The 21447-nt window shown below is 33.9% G+C and overlaps 1 non-coding gene across 1 annotated transcript; it reads right to left on the minus strand.

Annotated features, from left to right (window-relative positions):
• Window positions 1-20426: 20426 nt before the first annotated feature.
• Window positions 20427-20552, minus strand: LOC111813792. Its single transcript, XR_002818958.1, has one exon. It is a non-coding gene; the product is annotated as a U6atac minor spliceosomal RNA (small nuclear RNA).
• Between the last annotated feature and the right edge of the window lie 895 nt (window positions 20553-21447).

Here is a 21447-nt window from a genome sequence, read left to right on the forward strand (position 1 = left end):
TCTCTTCACAATGTAACATATCATCATTTGTTCACACCATGTTTGCCATTTGGTCATGTTGTGATACAGGAAATCCATTTTTATGTAGTTTAGTGCTGAGGGTGGAACCCAGGGTTTTGTGCATGCTAGGCATGGAGTCTGTCATTTAGGTACTTTCCTCTACCCCCTTTTATTCTATTCAATTCTTTTTATGATATTTTCTGTGTAAGAACTAAAAGTAAATATAATTATGGTAAGGAATGTTATTTTCTTCATGATTGTAGCAGATACTGCAATGAGGGAGAGTAATAGTGAGACAACTGCATTTGGTTTGCCAACTTACTAGTTCATTGATTATACTGTTTCCAACCTTGACTCTGATTTTCTAATCAAATGCTTTATTTTGAAGGACATTTCTGGAGGAAGCTCTTTCATTTGCATTTAGGTTGCTAGTGCCACGTCAGATATCTCACAGCATATGTTTCCACTCTGCTAGGAATATTGTCAAAAGGAAAACACAGATATTTGTGTCAAGAAATTCATTGAAAACAAACAAAATTGATAATGTTTAGTACTAGGCTGGATTAAGTTCTACCAGAATTCCTCTACATTACTGGTACTAATGCGAAACAGTAGCAAACCAGCCTGGAAAAGAGTTAGCATTTGGTTATGAAATTGAACATGTGGTTTCAGTATGCTGTATCAAGCTGACTCTTGGGTATTTCTTCTAGAGAAATGAAAACTTATATCCACACAAAAATGTGTATTCAAAATGTTTATATCAGCTTTACTAATAAAAGCCCAAAACTGGAAACAAGGTCAGTGCCCCTCCAGTGGAAGATAAACTTGCATAACCATACAATGAAGTTTTACTACTTGATAAAAATTACTAAATTACTGGTACATATAATAACTATTGTTTATCTCAAATACGTTATACAAAATGAGAAAAGAAGGCAAGTTACATGTTTATCTAAGACTATACATGATTTCATTTATGTATCATTTCAGAAGAGCTCCTACTAAAGTAACAATGGGCTTGTTTTGCCAAAATTTTGGATGGAGTTAAGTTTTTACTACAAAAGTGTGACACAATCAAATGTTTTGTGATGAGGAAAATTTGTGTATTCTGATTGTGAAAATGTTAGGGCATATATGTCAAAACTTGCAGAAATATATGGCAAAAAGTAATTCTTACCATTTATGAAACTTTGAAATTTTCAAATTCCCCTACTGGTTTTTCCTTCAAGTTAACAGTAGCCTCTCATGTCTGACAATTTACTGCCTGGAACAGAAGTCAATTTCAGCACATCTGTAAAAATAACCTAACTGGAAATTTTCTGTTCATCATGTAAGCTGCACACTAACCTGACACTTTAGATGTATCCAGCCACTTATTGAATACAGATAAAGTTTTAAAATATATAAGTAATTTATTTTTTTCCATAATTTTATTGATAAACAAATAGCAATGAGACAGTTTCAAATCAAATTGGTAGGACAGTTTCAATAATTAACACATTGCATGCCTTCTTCCTAGTGGTTAATTGCTGTACAAGATGCGGACATGATATCTTAACACCATTAGAACAAATCACTCTATTCATTAAGAGTAGAGTGACTATATATCTATCCTAATGTAACTATATATCTATCCTAACCACTTTGAATACACAGATACAAAATGGACATTCATCTGTATCCCCTTTTTTTGTTAAGTTCCATTATTTGAATATTATAGGTGTGTAAACTCAGCAAAATATTCTAAAAGAGTCCAGTAGCCTATAATTTAATAAGAGTGAAGCAAATTGTAACTAGCTTGTAGGTGTAGGAAAATATAATGCTTCATATGTTGGGATGAATTTCAGTTAACAATACAAGAGATACAATGTTTATTTTTCATTAATTAGATTTAAATTTCAGACTACTCTGTCCTTGTTACAATTTAAGTATTACTCAAATAATAATAATAAAATATAGACATTAAAAGTTTCCTGAGTTACTCTTTTATATCATTGTCAGCAAGACGACACTTAAAAATATTAAATCATCAATTTGTGCTTCTGTTTCTTCTTTCTTGATTTTCTTATAAAAAGGGAAAGGAAAAGATATTTCTAATCTACATACAATAGCATGTACTCTCTGATTAGTAGGGCGTAACATAAACAAAGTATATTATTTAATGCAAATTTCATAGTAGGTACAATACAAATAAAATATATAATAGTTTAAATGTAAGAAAACTTTAATAAACAAGGAAGATCTTAGCTATGGTGTACAATTTGAAATAGAATGTTTAAGGACACTCTCCATTCACGTTGAGGAAAAATACTTGAGGACAATAGTTTTGGTGTGGATGATGCAAGTATGCTAGGCTGAGCATTTCAACTGAGAAAACAATTTAGTTAAGACTGTGAAAAGAAAAATATATTCAATGTGCTCAATGAACAGCAACACGCAGTGTGAATAGAGTGGAGAAGAAAGATGGATGGCAGAAAAGGAGATAAGAGAGACAACTCTGCTATAAGTGAGACATAAAGATCACGTGTGAAACAGCAAAGTATTTGAGGATTTCATGTAGAGAAACAAGTTTTGATTTATGGTTTAGTCATTCTGATTTTCACTACTATATTGAGAATTAAAGAAGCAAGGAAAAAGATTGAAAAGATCCTCTGAAGGCAGGAGATGATGTTATCTGTTAAGATTTCCATCTGAATGTCCCCCTCCTTGCCCCTGCAAAAATTTAGGCCATCATGGGGCCAGGCTTTTCTGAGGTGGCTGAATCTAGAGTTTGTGACTGGTTCACTGTCTAGTGCTAGTACTGGGTTGTGAGAGCAACTCTCACCCTAAGGCACATAGCTTGCATACAGTGTAAGGGAGGAAAAGAGATTTGCCTGTCCTCTCTTTTTGCTTTTCGTATCATCTGTCACCATGCGTGGTTGACTCTCCACCAAAGCAATCTAAGTTAGAGCCAGCTGAGTATGGACTGAAACCTCTACAAACCATCAGCTAAACTTTCCTTGATTAATTCTGAGCATCAGATATTTTGCATCAGCAAGGAGAGATAAGTACGTAAAACAATGTCTCAGAAAAAGAACAGTAGCTGTGGAGGTTATTGAAAGTTGTACCACCTGATTCTTAATATTTTTTCCATTGTTGTACTTGTCTGTGTTTCACCAGGTAACAAAGCTAGCATGCATTTCTTTTTCTTCCTTCATTGAAGAAAAATATGTCCAATATTAGCTTAAAATATATTGTTTTTTATCCTTTTGTAAAGTCAAGAATTGTCAGCTTTTCACTTAAAAGAAGCATGTCACAGGTTCTTTTTACAATATCTGAGCTGACAATTTCACCATTTTTGTCCTTGTGGCCATCATTATATAACTTAAGGGTTAGTTCATCAGCAATGCTGTGAGACTTCTATAGTTCTTCTGATAACCAAGATGGCTACCAAGTTATTTTGAGAGAAAAAAACCCCACATTCACAGAACTTTCCTTTACAGTCTATTATTATATTAGTTCTATTTTTATTGTTTTTAATCTCTGTACCTAATTTAGAAATCACACTTTATCATATATGTGTGTAGGAAAATGTACATATAAGACTTGGTTCTCTTTGTGGTTTGGAACATTGTCTAGGTTTCTTGGAAGAAAAAAATAAGGAGAAAATGAATGCATATGGTATTTTGAAGTCACAGTTAGCACGTTCTCCTGATTATGCAGTACTGGATGTGATACCGAAAAGAGAAAGTTCAAGACTTCTTCATGATATATTTCTTAAGCAACTGCAAGGATGGGGAGACCTATAAGTGGTGCAAGTTTTAGGAATAGATTCAAGAGTATAGCTTAGGTCAGGTTAAGTTTGAGATGGCTAGTAATATATAAAAATAGAGACACCAAGTATATGGTTTGATGGACAATTTTTTTGTGGAAAGGACTGATCTGGAAATACAAATTTGGGATTTGTGGGCATAAACATGGTATATCCGTAAGACCTCATCCTTTTCATTCTATGATACCTTCTTCCTTTTTTGTCTCTTATTTTATAAATTCTCTTTCTAATTGCCTTTTGTAAAGTTCTTTCTCTTTTTTCCTTACCTTAAATATTGACAACTCCTAAGATAATTACGGATTTTGATCTTGTGCTCAATTTAATTCCTAAATGTGTGTCATTGACTCTCTCTTTATCGCTAAACATTATAATTAATATCATCTACATTTGTATCTGGCAACTCTGGAGGTATTTTTAACTCAGTATCTATGAAATTTGAGCTTATAAATGCTATGTTATATCCACATGCCCTTAACAAAAACACTATTCCACATATGTTTTCTTTCTGCGAAGAACTTCACCATTCAGGCATAAATATAGAAAACTTAGTTTACTCTCACTGAAAAGTTCCCAGAACTACATATTTTCAAAAAAGTTCATGTATTCTTCCTTGTTGATCTGTTTTTTTAAATAGAAATTTTCTTCATTTGTATCCCCCTTTGTATCTGTATATACAAAAGAGTGATGATAGATATACAGCTATTTTCTCTTAATTCAATGAGAAGAAAGATTTGTACTAATAGTGTTTGGACAGGATATCATGTCTGCATCTTGTACTATGAATAACCACTATGAAGACAATATGCAATGTAGTAATTACTGAAACTGTCCTTCTCATCGGTTTTGAAACTGTCTCATTGCTATTTGTTTCTCAATAAAATGAATAAAAAATAGAAATTTTCTTCCATCTTTATTCCTATAGTCCATACACTTGTTTTTGGATTACAGAAATAACTTTTTATGTAGTTTCTCTTACACTTCTATGACTTTTTTTTAATCTTACATATCCTTTACATACATTACAGAATAATTGTTTAATCAAATTGTTAATCAAATTGTTTAATCAAAAATGCAATCATTTTGCTCCCTGTTATGGTTTGGGTTTTTTGCAAGGGGAACAGTACAATAGAGGGGCTGGCCAAATAGCCCAGTGGATTAAAGCAATGGCAAGCAGGTGCAATTTGCTGGAGGTTCGATCTCCAGCCCCTGGGGTATGCTGAGAAGGCAATTGGGACTCAGCGTGGTGGCACAGACTTGTAATCCAGTTCTTGGGAGTCTGTAAACAGGCGGATCACTATGAGTCTGATCTGGAAATGAGACCCTGAACACACTGCAAACATTTATATAAAAATACAATAGAGGACATATTTTGCAAGATTATTTTCTAATAGTCACAGAAAGAATCATATACAAAGAAAGTGCAGAAAATCTACCTACACACTAAAGACCAGAGCCCACCTAAGGGCCTGGATTCCAATATTCTTCATGACTCCAGTTGAAAACCTAAAACTCCTAACAATGTCTCCTAAAAGTCTAAATGGAGATCTAGAGCCCAAGATAAAGTCTCATGAAGGCCTGCTTCATAGATCAGCACTGGAGAAGTCCGAAGTTCAATGTTGGAAGCTAGAAAATCTATGCCAGTGGGATGAAGGATCTGTGTTATCAGGCTGAGTGACCTGAACTGGAGCTAAAATGTAATGCTTAAGCTAAGCACTACAGTTGCCCCAAAGACACCATGGCCATTGTCAGCAACAGTTGAGTCCCAAGTTCCTCCAAGGATGAGAAAGTTGAGTTCCCAGAACTGCCCAGAACCAAAGGCTTCCAATAGCTCCAACAGCTTCTCCAAGCAGCATCCCTAGAAGAGTCTCAATAGCTTCTTCTGTTTTACCTTCTATGCTGCTGGCAACAAACCTCAGGTGGGCCTTCTATACCCAGAAGTGTGCTAGTTCAATTCAACTTGGCGTAACAAGTTGACTACCAATTAATAATCCACCATGCTTCCTTAATTAATATTGCTTCCATTTTCCTGTGTTGTTGTACAATAAAAGTTCTATGATGCGAAGTCCACCTGTCTTTGACTTCTCAACATCCAAGACTCTCCCTTGTATTTTTCCATGTCATCATTTACTTCAGCCAGAACAGGTTACCATATTTTAGTTCCTTGTGATATTTATGTTTCTGTAATTTTTCTTTAATAAATGATCTGTCTGGAAATCTTTAATAAATGGTCTGTCTGGAAATCTTTCTTCCCACATTGTGTTTTTCATCTAACTATCTTGTACATCTCCATCAAATCTCTGCCCAAATAATACTTTCCAATACTATTCAAATAATCATAGCTATTGTCTAAGGCATTTCTATGTACTTCTAGCATGACACTTATCAAACAGAAGTTATTTATTTATTATTTAAGTCCCCCACTAATATATGACATATAAGATTCAAGGAAAAATTCTAATTTATTTTCATACTCCTTGGAATCTATCCCAGTACCTGGCACATGATAGATATTAATAATTGTTACATGAATGAACATATATATTTCATGATTTAATTATATGAATCCAAATCTTATCTCTAATGTTTATCAAGTATGTGATTTCAAGAAAGGTTAACACACCATCCTGTGTTACAGTTTCCTCACTGTTGAAATATAAGTGATAATATTATTTGATAAATAAAATGGCTGTGAGGAATGTACACATCATCAAATGTTTGACACTGGTACAAAGTATTCAGTAAATGTAACTGCTAATCTAGAAAGACTTTGTTCATGTGGACATGTTGTGTAAAGTAAATCACAAATAATCCCCCTTGACATACCTGCAGGTATTGTCTGTAGTTCACTATAACTGTGCTTTCCTCAGATTAACAGGGATTATCAAGGAAACCCTTTTTCAAACCATAATTGCTCATTTAGATTATTCCACCAGATTTCTGAAAGATCTCCCTTCTGTCTTTTCCTTCCATTGAACTCATCAGAGCAAACAGAGTGATCATTTTAAAATATAAATAAAAACACAATATTTCTGCAAAGATTCTTCCAATGTCTTTACATAGTTCTCTGAATGAAACTCAGAGACCTGGCAATGATCCTTATATGGCTGCAATAATACTGCCTTTCCCCTATCCTGTGGCATTTCTAACCTTATCTCTGCCTCTTCCCTTATCAGTCACTCAGCTCCAGCAATCCAGGCCCAATTTCAGCTCTAAAACACACGCTCCTATTAGAGGGCATTTTACTCTTTCTGTTTAATGCGCTTTGCCTGCCAAAATCTATGTAGCTTGCTCCCTTGTGTTTTTTAAGGATTTTTTTCGCCTCTCATCTCCCTTTCCATGAAACCTCCATAACCGTTTTATTTGTAATTTCAAATCATGGCTCCTCTAATGTTTTTCATTTGTTTACTCTCTTTAATTCCTTTACCCATTGCAATTCAATAGAATCTAAGCATCTATAAAATTGAAAATTTTGTCTCTTATATGAATTTCTGTAACTATAGTACCTAGAATGGTCAGTTTTTGCCCCATTTCAGTGCTTAGCATACTTTTTTTTTTTTTTTGGCTGTAATGAGGAAAGACTTCAGCTCCTCTACCGATTTTGTCAAGCACAGACTTAGTTAAACTTGTTTTTGCTGGAACTAAGTTGTGTTACTTTGGGGCTATGCCTTACACCATAAAGTATATAAAATATAGCCTTTTATTCCAAAAATGTACAAAGCTAGTAGTTCCTCAAGGTACATGCCTTACTGTGCTCCAATTTGTTAAATGAATGGCAAGTTTGGGGAAGCATCATTCCTCAAATGCTTTTGAATATGTGAAGTACAGCATGGGAGTCTGTTATCTGCACTGGTGCAGATCTTTATTTTACAGCCACTAACTCCTCACAGGAGTAATAATGGATACCAGCAAGTGAGGAAGAATCTCCAGACTCATTTGTATATGATTTTTTGCCAAGAAAAACATTTATCAGGGCAGTGCATGCACCATATCAGGTGGGAGGCCTTGGCAATGTGTGCATTTGTTGCTACTACCAAATTAACTCTCCTAAGCTCTGTTGTTTTTCCAATTTTGCATCCTTGATTGCAAATTCATGAAACTGTCTTTTCATTTGAGCATAAATGAAACTATTTGGAAAGTATAATTGTATGTGTTTATCAAGCACCTAATTTGTTTTACTTGCCAGTTAATAATTACTTATGAAATAAATTGCAGACAATATATTCTGAGTTAACTTCTTCAGGAAGAACTTTGGTAAGTTCTAATCAATATTGGAATTTTAGCAATATTAAGAATGCTGTCAAATATTCCTGATATAATCCACTTTGCAACCCAGACAATCAGGAATATATAATTAATGGATATAATTGCTCTTTATATTCTTCCATAAAATGCAGCAAAGCAAAACATATCCGATGACTATTGTCTCTGAGATATTTTCAAGCCAGAGACAAGTATTTCAGCATAACTGGTTGTAATTACAGACTTTTTTTGTTTCTTTAAGTTGGTATTTTTTCTCCTCATTTGCTGCCAAGATATATTCGATCCCTGCAGCTATCATAACACTTTTAGAAAACATTTGTGGCTTAAAATAATAGAAATTTATTTTCTTATCATACTGGAGACAAAAAAAAATCCAAACTCAAAGTGGCTGTGGTTTCACTTCTTTAAAAGACCATGGAAGAGAATCTTTCCTTGCCTTCTTTAATTTTGAGTGGTGTTTTGATATGCTTTGAATTTCTTTGACTGTTGGTCCCTTCATTCCAATCTTTGTCTTCTTCATATTTTCTATCATGCTTTTACATGCATACATTCCAGATAAACACATCAATGCCATGTTCAGACCAACCTTGTTAGAGAGAAGAGAGACCAGAGAATGTCTTTGTTGCAGAGCCACGGATCTTCACCAAAATGGAATGAAGATCTATACTGACTCAATCTCTAAGACTTATTGAAGAACAAAGGCATAGAGTTTTGCTGAGCACAGATGTTTGCTTTAAGAAGCAAGGCAGGCAAGGAAGGCATGGGGACAGTCTGACTGAATTAACTTTTTTCTGATTATTCCATAAAAGATTACCTTATTTTCCCTATCAAGTCATTCACTGCTCAGGTAGGCAAAACATCCTAACTTCATGCTGTCTTGAGCATACTTTCTTCATTCTGTCTCAGTTTGGAGGCAACTTCAGCAGACATAAAGGCATAAATATGAAAAGGGACTCCACACCTCAAGCTCTTCATTTCAGTCACATCTTTGTCTTTAGTCATATATTTTGCATACAAAATTATACTCATAATTATGGCATATAAACTAATATTTATGGGTTTTATGATTTAAGAAATTAACAGATGTTTAGAAGATAATTACTTAGCCTATCACATTAAGACAGTGCCTGAAATATAGTAGAAATTTGATACATATGACTGTTTACATGATTTAAACAATTGTTCTCTGTTACTGCCTGTTTCTGTGTCTTCATCTCTGTATCTCTATTTTTTCATCTCTGTGTCTTTAGATGTCACTCCTTTTTGATTTTATTTTGACTTGAAATAATATAAAGTGGAAGCAATACTCCCAAAATCATTCCTGGAGGCAGGTATTATACTGATACCAAAACTAGAGAAAATGTAACTAAAAAAGACAACTAAAGGCCAATCTTCCTCATGAACATAGATGCAAAAATCCTCAATAAAATCCTAGCAAATAGAATACAGCAAATCATTAAGAAGATTATGCCCCATGACTACATAGGATTCATCCAAGGGATGCAAGGATGGTTCAACATACACAAGTCTATAAATGTAATACACTATATCAACAGAGCCAAATCTAAAAACCACATGATCATCTCAATTCATGTAGGAAAGTCTTTTGACAAGGGCCAAGACTCATTCATGTTCAAAGTCCTACAAAAAATTGGAATAGATGGACCCTACTTCAATCTGATAAAAGCCATTTATGACAACCCAATGACTAACATAATTCTAAATGGGGAAAAACTGAAATATTTTACTCTCAGATCTGGGACAAGACAAGGATGTCCTCTATCACCACTCCTATTCAATATATTTCTAGAATCATTAGCTAATACCATTAGACAAGCAAGAGAAATAAAAGGAATAAGAATAGGTAAAGTTGCTTCAACAAAGCAGTCAGCCTCAGGTTGCTGTGGTTTTATCCCCACAATTCCAGCCAGCCAAACATGCCCTGAAGGCATTCTGAGCCAGCCCCCCCCCCAAAAAAAAAAAGAATAGGTAAAGAAGAAGTTAAATTATCACTATTTGGAGATGACATGATACTGTACTTGGAAGGCCCAAAAAAACTCCACCAAGAAGATAGAATTGATAAAGAAATTTAGTGGCATAACAGGATACAAAGTCAATACCCAAAAGGCAATAGCATTCCTTTACACATATAAGAAACACAATAAGAGAGAAATTTGAGAAACAATGCTTTTACAATAGGATAACAGAAAATGAAATGCTTAGGAATTAATCAAACTAAAGCAGTAAAAGATCTATTCAACTAAAATTACAGTACTAAGAAAAAAGAGATTGTAGAGAATTTCAGAAAATGGAAAGATTCCTTGCACTGGGATAGGAAGAACCAACAATGTGAAGATGGCATAATCCTACAACTGTTAAACAGATTTAATGTAATCTTTATCAAAATACCACCAACATACTTCACTGACTTAGAGAAATCATTTTTAAAATTTATTTGGAACCAAAAAAATCTTAGAATAACAAAGGGAGTCCTGGGCAATAAAGGCAAGGGACAAAACATTACAATCCTGAACTTGAAATTATACTACAATTCTACTGTGATAAAATCAGCATAGTGTTAGCCAAAAATAGGTCAGAGGATCAATGGAAATGATTAGTAGATGCAAATACAACTACAAACACACTCAGCCATCTTATCTTTGACATCGGGCCCAAACATGTTCACTGGAAGAAAGATAGCCTTTAATAAATGAAACTGGAAAAACTGCCTGTCTACATGTCAGAAACTAAAATTTGACCCAGGTCTATTACCATGCACTAAACTAAAGTCAAGATGAATTAAAGATCTAAACATTAAAACAGGAGCAGTAAACGTTCTGTAAGAGAAAGTGGGTGGAAAACTTGAAGACTACTGGTAAGAAACATCCCATAAAGAGAAATCAAACTACAGAGAAAATACTTAAAATAATTAAGAACTGGGGCCTCCTCTTATTGAGAAGTTTCTGCATGTCAAAACACACTATCAACAGAGTGAAAAGACAACCCACAAATTTGGAAAAAATCTAAACTAATAACACAGAGAAAGGTCTTCTGTCAAGAATTTATAAAGAACTAAAAAACAATAGGACCCCAAAATTTAAAGGACCAATCACAAGACCCAGTCCTAGCCCAGGCCCAGTGAGTGTGTGGGAGAGCTTCCAGCTACCCTGTGCTGGGGGGACCTACTACAGGTCCAAGCCCAAGCACAGCATCAGTGAGACATGCTTCTACATCCTTGGGACGCCCCACACCACTCCGCAGAACTTCCCCACTCCGAAGGCCAAGTAGGAATTTCTGCCATGTTCCAGGAACCCCCAGACCCAGTCCTAGCCCAGGCCCAGTGAGTGTATGGGAGAGCTGCCTCTCCCCCCCTACTCCACCTTGTCCCATACAGACTCAGCTCAGGACTGGCATACAGGCCCTGGGTGAAATCCTGCAGCTGCAATCCCTGCAGAGAGTGTAGTGGATAGAACCACCAAGATGGTCCAGGAGCAGAAAATCTTGCCAGAGGGGCAAAAACAGGTTCACCCCCAAGGGCAGCAGCAGGAAAGAGCTGAGCACAGCAGCCAGACCCACGACAGGCACAGCTGGATAAATCCAAACTTTTTAGTTCTGAACCTGAACTTCAGTAGGAGCTAAGGTTATAACTGCAACAAAGATCTACAACAAAGGTCAGAAGACAGTGCTACGCAAAATGACAAGAAGGAACAAAATGCAATCTCAGAACCCATACCCAACCATAACAAGTGTAGAGGACACTAACACAGAACACATTGGGAATCACACAGTTGAAAGCAATGAATCAATGGCTTCTGAAATAAAGAAACAGCTGCAGAAAGGTACAGAGGAACTCGGATTGGAAATAAAAAAAGAAATCCCTAAATTAATAACATCTGAAGAAAAAAATCAAATGTAGAAATATATGGAGGAAACCCAATGCCCACACAGAACAACTGCAGAGAACACTAGTTCGGCTCAAATGTATGAATTAATAGAGTCGATAGTAAAAAAACAATAGCAGAAAGTTATAGAGGAACACAGAGCACAATTCTTCTCTGAAATAAAAAAAAGAATTCTCAGAACTCATAGCATGTGAAGTAAAGAAGCAACTAACGAAACATAGGGAGGAAAACCAATCTGAAAAAAACACTGCAGTAAAAGAATTTATAACTGCTTCTAAAGAAGACATTGATTTAAAAAAATAGAGGAGATTAGAAAAATGATGGATTCCTTGAATGAGCAATACAGGAAAGAAATAGATCGCGTGAAGCAAAGTCAAAGAGATATAGAGGAAATTAAAATCTCAATCACAAGCTTGCAAAACCGTTTAAGTGAATGTGAAGACAGAGTTTCAGATCTTGAAGATGCTGGTGCAGCTAGTGAAAAGTAAGAAAGGATCTCTTAAAAACAAGGAGGAAGAAGGAAAGAATAATCCATCACCTGCAAGATGATGCGAAGATGAACAATGTAAGAAAAATAGGCATCAAAGAGAAAGAAGGCGTCAATATAAATGACATTAAAAAATATGGGCAGAAGTAATAGCAGAAAACTTTCCAAATATGAGGAAACAATGGAATATTACTCAGCTATAAAGAAAAACAAACATAAAGCCTTCATTGGCAATTGGATGCAACTTGAAACTATACTCATATGTGAAATAAACAAAACCCAAATATGTAAATATTATATTGTCTCCCTAGTGTAAGAACTCAAAAGATAGGGGCCAGGGAGATGGCTCAGTGGAATAAGTGCTTCCCTGGCAGGCGCGAGGGTCTGAGTTCAATCCCGAGTTCCAAAAAAAAAAGAACTCAAAAGATGAAATAAAAATTCAGAGATACAACACAGTTAAATGGAAAGATAGAATTTAAGGATTAAATAATGAAGAGAGAGAAAGTAGAAAAGTTAGGAAATATTGCAGGGGCAAAACCATATCTTTAAACAAGATAGGTAAGGCAATATTCTTAAAAATCTCCATCAGGTTTTTTAAAATTGTACTTAATGTATAGAATTTTCAATCTGACTAACTCTATGTGCTGATATCTGTGAACTGAGCAACTACAGTGAGGACAGAAATGTGTATTGCTAAAACCATGCTTGAAATAACTGTTATTTTGGTCTTCTAAATGTGTATGCTTCTAATGTCATATCAATTATTTCTACACTTTCTGTAAAGTAAATGCTTGTTAAAAAAATAGCGTAATAAAAGAAAATGAAAGGCAAGGAAAAAATAGAGACAAGAACAAAAATTTAAGAATTTTTGACAGCACGTGGTAGTATTCAATTACATAACTCATCTTGCATAACCATATCTGTTAATCAGAACAACAGATTTAACGACAAAGATATATAATATATAAATCACTCTTAATCAGCTGTACTTGTTTTGAAAATCTGTAATGTATGTATGTATGTGTGTATTATTATTATTATTAGTATTATTATTATTATTTTGCAGAACCGGGGATTGAACTCAGACCCTTGCGCTTGCCAGGGAAGTGCTTATTTTACTGAGCCATCTCCCCAGCCACTGTGTGTATTATTATATGTTACTCTATTTGTGTATTTGGTTTTGCTTTTCTTGGTCTTGTTTTTAATCTTCAAAATAAAAGAAAACTATAAAAAAGAAATAATATGAATCAAACACATAATAACAATAAAGAAAAAATACATGAAATATAGATTATAGCTTGAATTCAATATAAGTCATTCAACATTTCAGTCAGTGAAAGAGACATGGTACATATTTTTTTCTGTTTTAGCTTTTAGTTTATGTTAGCAGATTTGTTCTTTAAAGGCAATAGAATTTATTTTATTTTATTTTACTTTGTACCAGGAATCAAACTTAGGACCTTGTGCTTGCCAGACAGGTACTTATACAATAAAATTTGATAGACTTCTTTTGTTAATTGTTTAGGAAACTGAGACATTTTCATTATAACTATATATGTGAAAGTGGAAGAAATATCTCTAACATGATACTTGCAATATGTTTGTGAGTAATACAGAATCCAACACTTCTAATCATGGAGAACATAATTTGGATCACTTTTCTTGACTATTTTGCATGGGAAATAAACTACTATATCATAGGAAATAATTTTGACAGCGAAACTTTTAATCATGTTTTAAAAATTCATAAAATCTATATTTTCAACACCCATTAACATTAATAATACTTGAAAAAGCTTTTATATTACTTTTTAAAATGTGTTTAATGATACCTAAATACCACAGAAATTTGAAAATGCTATTCCATATTTTTACAATATATAACATTTCTCTCAATGTATTTAATAGGGAACTTTTCTTGAACTAAACTTTCCATTCAGTTCCTTGAAAACGTTTTATGATGATTAAATTCACATGAAAATCTTCTATCTATTGCCTCATTATTCTCTGATGAAAATGTATTTAAAGCTCCTGTAACCACTGAATTCTGTTTAACTTATTTTAGAGTGAATTATCATTACAATTCATTCCTCCTCCCCTCAAAACTACTTGTAACAGCTAATTCTTTGTACTATTTTCATAAGTACACTTTTTCCTGAATCATATCATTAAAACCAAAATGTGGACATTTCTTATTGGCTCTCTTCACTTAGTAATATTAACATAAGATTTTCTATGTATTTTTATAACTTTATAAATCATTTTTATTGCTGAATAATTTTCTATTGTGAGGACGTAGTGCTTTTCACTTATCCATTCACCTACTGGAGGAAGTCTTTCAAGTTTGACACTTGTGAATAAAGCATCTATAGCTACCTATTTGAAGTTTTCTATGTAGATATTATTTCAATTTGGGGGGGTCTAAATGCAAAATAGTATGGTTAGATTGTAGGGTAGCAATATGCTTATTTTATTTTATTTTATTTTATTTTTGTATTTTAAGGAAGGGTCTACAGTGTTCAAGGTCTCACTACTAGATCAGACTCATAATGATCCATCTGTTTACACCTCCCAGGAGCTGGGGTTATAAGCACATACCATCACACCCTGTCTCATTACGCTCAATTTTGTAAACTAAACTGTCTTGCACAGTGGCTGTAACATTTTGTGTTCTCACATGCAAGTAATATTCTATTCCTTAATGTTATACATATGTTTGACATCATCAGTGTTGTGTATTTTGGGGCACCTAATGGATGTACTGGTATTCTTGTTTTAGTTTATATTTCTCTGATTATGTATGATATAGTGCATCTTCTAATATGTTTAATTCCTGTCTGCATATCATCATTGGTGAGATATGAATTTAGATGTTTGAAACACTACTTAATTGATTTTTTCTTATTGGTGAACTGCCAGGCTTTTCTGTATATTTTAGATAACAGTCTTTTATCATAGATATGATTTTGCAAATATACTTTCCTACTGCTTTTGTTTTGATTCTGCTGACAATGTCTTTAAAAGAGCAGAATATTTTATGGAAACCCAGATTACTAATTCTTTCTTTCATGGATCATCCTTTCAGTGTCTAAAAATTCATTCCCAAAATCAAGGTCATAATTTCCCAGACCAAGGTCATAAATTTTCTTCTACATTATGTTTCAGAACTTTTATAGGTTTGCATTTTATATTAGGTATTCAATCTAATTTTACCTAATAATTTTAAAGATGTAAAGTCTATTTACACGCCTCCTCCCAATATCAACTTGTCCCAGTTGAATTCGGTGAAAGGTCTGAAAGGATTATCTTTTGTCTATTTTATTCCATTATTTGATTTGTCAAAGACTAGCTGGATGTATTTTTTAGATTCTCTGATTTCTTTAGTCTGAGCTATTGATATATGTGTATGCTCTTTCACCAATACAATATTGTCTTGATTTGTGCACAAGATTTTATGGTAAGTCATAAAGTACATTATGGTTATTCACTAGTGTCTATCCTCCAACTTTATTCTTCTCCTTCAGTATTGTTTTCACTATTCTGGGTATTTTGCCAGTCTGTATAAACTTCAGAATTACTCTGTTGGTCTCCACAGTATAACATTACAAGATTTTAAATGGGATTGCATTGAATGTATAGTTCTTAGAAAAAATTGATGTCATTTTTAATATTCATTTTATTGAGAAAGAAATAGCGTTGAGACAGTTTCAAATAGGTCAGTAGGATAGTTACAATAATTAGTACATTGCATATTGTTGTTTTAGTAGTAGTTATTCATAGTACAAGATACAGATATGATATCTTGTCTAAACACTATTAGTGCATATTTTTCTTCTCATAGAATTAAGAGAAAGTAGATGTATATCTATATTAACTATTTTCTGTATACTGATATATGTATTATTGCACTACAAAATGATCCTTCATTTATATTTCCCTTTTTGTTTACTTTTGTCAGAGATGGGTATTCTATTGCCATTCAAATATTGTATGTGTGTGAATTCAGTAAAGTAATTCAATATAGTCCAACAGTCCAAAATAGTAGTGCATTATCTATAGGACTGGCAATATCAGAAGTTGTTGACTTGAGCCTTTTACAGCTCAGCATATTAATATGGCATCACTTTTTATAACTCCTTTTTATACTTTTCTGCTGGATGGTTAAGACCACGATAAAGAAAGACCTATATAACAAGAAATGTAACTTTTGTATCTCACAAGGTCTGTCAAATCCCCTTAGGATTTACCATGAAACCTTGTGCAACAGTTTCTAGATATTTTGTCAGTGTCAGCCATATGGATGAGTCACAGCCTTTGCTTGACTGATTTGCTCTCTGTGAAAGCCTGAGAGAATGTTTTCTCTCCATATGACTCTCTTTAGGCACACTCTACATCATCGATCACTTTCCTCTGTGACCCCATAATCTCCTTGATCAGAAAATCAGGGACACCACTGAGATACAGGATGTTACAGTAAAGGTTCTCTTATGTCCTGAGTGCTCACTGATGTTGAAGGACTAGGGCCAAACTGTTGGCTATCCTTGTAGACCTTCTTTTTCTCTAACTTTTTCGTCTCTGAACCTAAGTTGTTAACCCTCCAGAAGAAGGCCTAGGGCCAAACTCTTGGCTATCCTCAGAGACCTACTTTTTCTCTAACTTTTTCTTCTCTGAACCTAAGTTATTAACCCTAGAGAAGAGAAGCATAATGATATTATTACCCTATAATATAGGGAGTTGTGCTTACCATCACTATCTGTCTGAATATCAAATGCCTTAGACATAAAACATGAACAGGTATTTTCCATAAATCATTGGTATGCTAAACTTTAATTCCCTACATAATGTGAAAAAATAAAAACAGTAAAAAATAGAAATAACCAATTACAATTTTTTTTTTACTAAGAATTTGGAAATCTAACCATATACAGCATTGTAGAAGAACAGTCCTGTGACATAATTTTCTTGTATCTTGTTTTCATTTATTAACTTTTTCCTTCTTTTTTTTAAAACAAACATTTACTTTAAAGAGATTATATCAGTAACTGATATGACATTAGAAGCAGTACACTTTTAGACAAGAATGACAGGCATTCCAATCACGGCACTAGTATTACACATTGCGATCCTCAGTGTAGTTGCTTAGTTCACAGGTATCAGCATAAATTGTTCGTCAAGGTAAGAATCCTACCAATTAGCTGCTAGTTTCTAAAACCTGATGGAGCATCTCAGGATTTTTGCTTTAGCCATCTTGTGTATATAAAGGTGTGGTTTCCCCCCTGCATGTTTCCTAGCATTTCTCCTTGCCCTCTCTTCATTATTCAATTCTTAAGTTCTTGCTTTCCATTTAGTTGTGTTATACTTTTCAATTTTTATTTCTTCTTTTGTGTTTTTACACTAGGGAGACCATATGATAATTAAGTACCAATGACAATTGTCCTTACTGATAGTCTGTCTGTTGCATTTGTCCATGTCTTAGGTGATGTTCTCTGTAGTAGTTGATATATTTTTTGTCTAAGATCTGTATATAGTTATACCCTGTATTCTGATACTGCTGCTAGGTGTACACTTGTTAAGAATTGCTACATCTTCTTGAAAAATTGAACCCATTGTCCTTAAATAATATTTCTATTGTTTTTTTTTCTTTTTTTGATGGAATTGGGAAATGAACTCAGGCCTTTGTGCTTTCCAAGGAAGCGCTTATTCTACTGAACCATCTCCCTGGTCCCATTTCTATTGGAGAACCTCACTTGTTTTAAATTCTTCTCCTCTGAAATGAAAAATCATTTTGCTTTCTTTTGATTACTGTTAACGTGTTATATCATTATCCACCCATTTACTTCTAATCAGTTTCTACTTTTAAATTTAATGTGGATTTCTTGTAGACAATAGTCTACAAGACAATAGTCCTAGGGTCGGCCAAATAGTTCAATGGATTAACGTGCCTGCACGCAGGTGCAGGGTCCTGGAGTTTGATCCTAGGGCCTCTCATGTGGTCCCCCGTCCTTGGGTCATGCTGAGACTGCAATTGAGACTGGGTGTGGTGGCACTCACCTTAATCCTCACTCTTCAGAGACTGTAAACAGGCAGATCACTATGAGTATGATCTAATAGTGAGACCCTAAACACCCTTTAGAAACTTCTCTAAAAATAAAAAAAGACAATAGTCATGTTTATTATTCTGAACCACTATGTTAATCCTTTTCAAGGGTGCTATTAGGCTTCTGATGTTCAACATGATTTTTTCATGTTGGACTAATGTGTACCATATTTGCCATTTTTATGAATTTATATTTACCTTACTTTATTTTGTCTCTGAGGATCCTTTTACTTTATGCAGGTATAATTCTGACCTATATAGTTTTCCTTTTCTCTAAATAACTTCTTTTTTATAATTTTATTGACAAACAAACAGCAATGAGAAAGTTTCAAAACCAATTACTAGCACAGTTTCAATAATTGATGCATTGCATATTGTTGTCTTAGTGGTTGTTCATTGTACAAGATGCAGACATGATATCCTGTCCACAAACATTATTAGAACAAATATCTCCATTCAATGAATTAAGAGAATGCAGCTGAGTATCTAGCCTATTTTGAATATACCGATACAAAATGGTCATTCATTTGCATCCCCTTTTTTGTTTAGTTTTGTCAGAGAAGGGTATTCCATTTGTCATTTAAATATTGTAGGTGTGTCAATTCAGCAAAATATTCCAATATAGTCCAGTAATCCATACCAGTAGTGGGTTTTCCACAAGACTGACTGTGTCAGAAGTTGTTGACTTGAGCCTTGTACAGCTCACCATATTAATATGGATTTACCTTTTTTAATTTTATTTTTCCATAATTTTATTGAGAAACAAATACCAATGAGACAATTTCAAACCAAACTGGTAGGACAGTTTCAATAATTAACACATTGTATACATCCTTCCTAGTGGTTAATTGCTGTATAAGATAAGAACATGATATCCTATTTACAGACACTATTAGAACAAATACCTCTATTCATTAAGAGAGTGTAACTATATATCTATCTTAACCACTTTGAATACACAGATACAAAATGGACATCAATCTGTATCACCTTTTTTGTTAAGTTCTGTTATTTGTTTATTATAGGTGTGTAAACTCAGCAAAATATTCTAAAAGAGTCCAATAGTTCATAATAGTATTGGGTCTTCCACTTCACTGGCAATGTCAGAAAGTGTTGACCTGAGTCCCCTACAGCTCAACATAACAGCATGGCTTTACTTTTTATATTTTGTTTAAATACTTTTCTGCTGGATGGTTAAGACCAAGGTAAAGCAGAACCTATGCAACGAGTTGTAGCTTTTGGGTCTGATAAGGTCAGTGAAATCCCCTCAGGATTTAGCCTGAGATCCTGTATCTCAGATTTTAGAACATTTGTCAGTGTTAGCCATGTTGATGAGTCACTGCCATTGCTTGGCCAATGTGCTCTTTCTGAAAACCTTAGAGAATGTTTTCTCTCCATGTGACTCTCCTTAGGCACACTCTACAGCATCAATCATTTTCCTCTTTTGCCCCATAATCTCCTTGATCAGAAAATTTGGGACACTGCCGAGTTACGTGACACTACAGTACAAGTTATCATATGTCCTGAGTCTTAATTGACTTTGGAAGACTAGGGCCAAAATGTTGTCTTTCCTTGCAGAACTCTTTTTTTCTCAAATTTTGGTCTGCAAACTTAGGTTGTTATCCATCCAGAAGACAAGCTTATTGTTATTACCATACAACCTAGGTTGTTAAGCTTAACCTCACTATCTGTCTGAATATCAAACATCTTAGGCTTAACATGGAACAAGTATTTTTCACCAAGTATTGATATGTTGAACTTTAAGTCTATACATAATATGATGAAAAAACATTTAAAATTTAGAATATATTTTTAAAAATCGGCATAAAGAATTATATACTTCCTATTTTTTTATACTTCCTATGTTTGCAAAAACAGTGCTTAGATGCCACGAATTAGGTGGCAATGCTTTAACTGTATGCTTGTTGTCAGGCCTGAGGGCCTCTTCCATCCTTGTCAAGGGGAGTGCTAACTTTCTCTTCTTTCATACAATGCAGGTTTACCTTTTATATCTCCTTTTTATACTTTTCTGCTGGAATGTTAAGACCAAGATAAAGCAAAACCTATATAACAAGAAATGTAACTTTTGTATCTGAGTAGGTCAGAAAAGTCCCCTCAGGATTTATCCTGAAACCCTCTACCACAGTTTGTACATCTTTTGTCAGTGTTAGCCATGTGGATGAGTCACAAACATTTCTTGTGAAGCATGACATTGATAAAAGGAAAACTTTAAATTTTGTGTATTTTGGAGAGTCTTCATCTACTTTTCATCTTTCAAAAATAATTTCACATTGTTCAGAATTGTAGGTTATTGTTGCCTCCACAGGATGTTAAATATTCTCTTTCTTGTCAATCACTTGTTTTCTGATAAATAGATGGATCTATTTCTTACCTCTGGTATTCTAAAAGAAAATTTTCCCTTTGTTCTTTTCATATTTTTAAAATATATGTTTTATGTAATTTGAAAATCATATTCCAAATTGTAATTTTCAGGACAGTTACCCTTGTTGATGTTCTGCAAACGTCCTGCACCTGTAGTTTGGTGCCTGATATTACTTTAGATAAAGTGACATACATTTTTGTTTCTAATATTGTTGTCTGTTTTTTTAATGTATCTTCTCCATGTTATATACATGTTGTGTGTTATATTACACCTTTTGGATTTATTACATTTTACCCAAAGTCATTCTTTGTTTTAGTAGATGTGGTTTAACTCTTTAAAACCGATGGATCAAATTATGTATGTTGATTACTGCTACTTTGTTTGCCTGTAGCTCCATTAAAATAGTTCAATGACTTATTTATTTTTGTATTATTTCATAAATATTTGCTAAGTTTTTTATATTATGAACTTAAACCATTAAATTTTCTGATGATCACTGATGCAAAC

Source organism: Octodon degus, unplaced genomic scaffold, assembly GCF_000260255.1.
Source record: "Octodon degus isolate 3935 unplaced genomic scaffold, OctDeg1.0 scaffold00224, whole genome shotgun sequence".
Taxonomy (NCBI): domain Eukaryota; kingdom Metazoa; phylum Chordata; class Mammalia; order Rodentia; family Octodontidae; genus Octodon; species Octodon degus.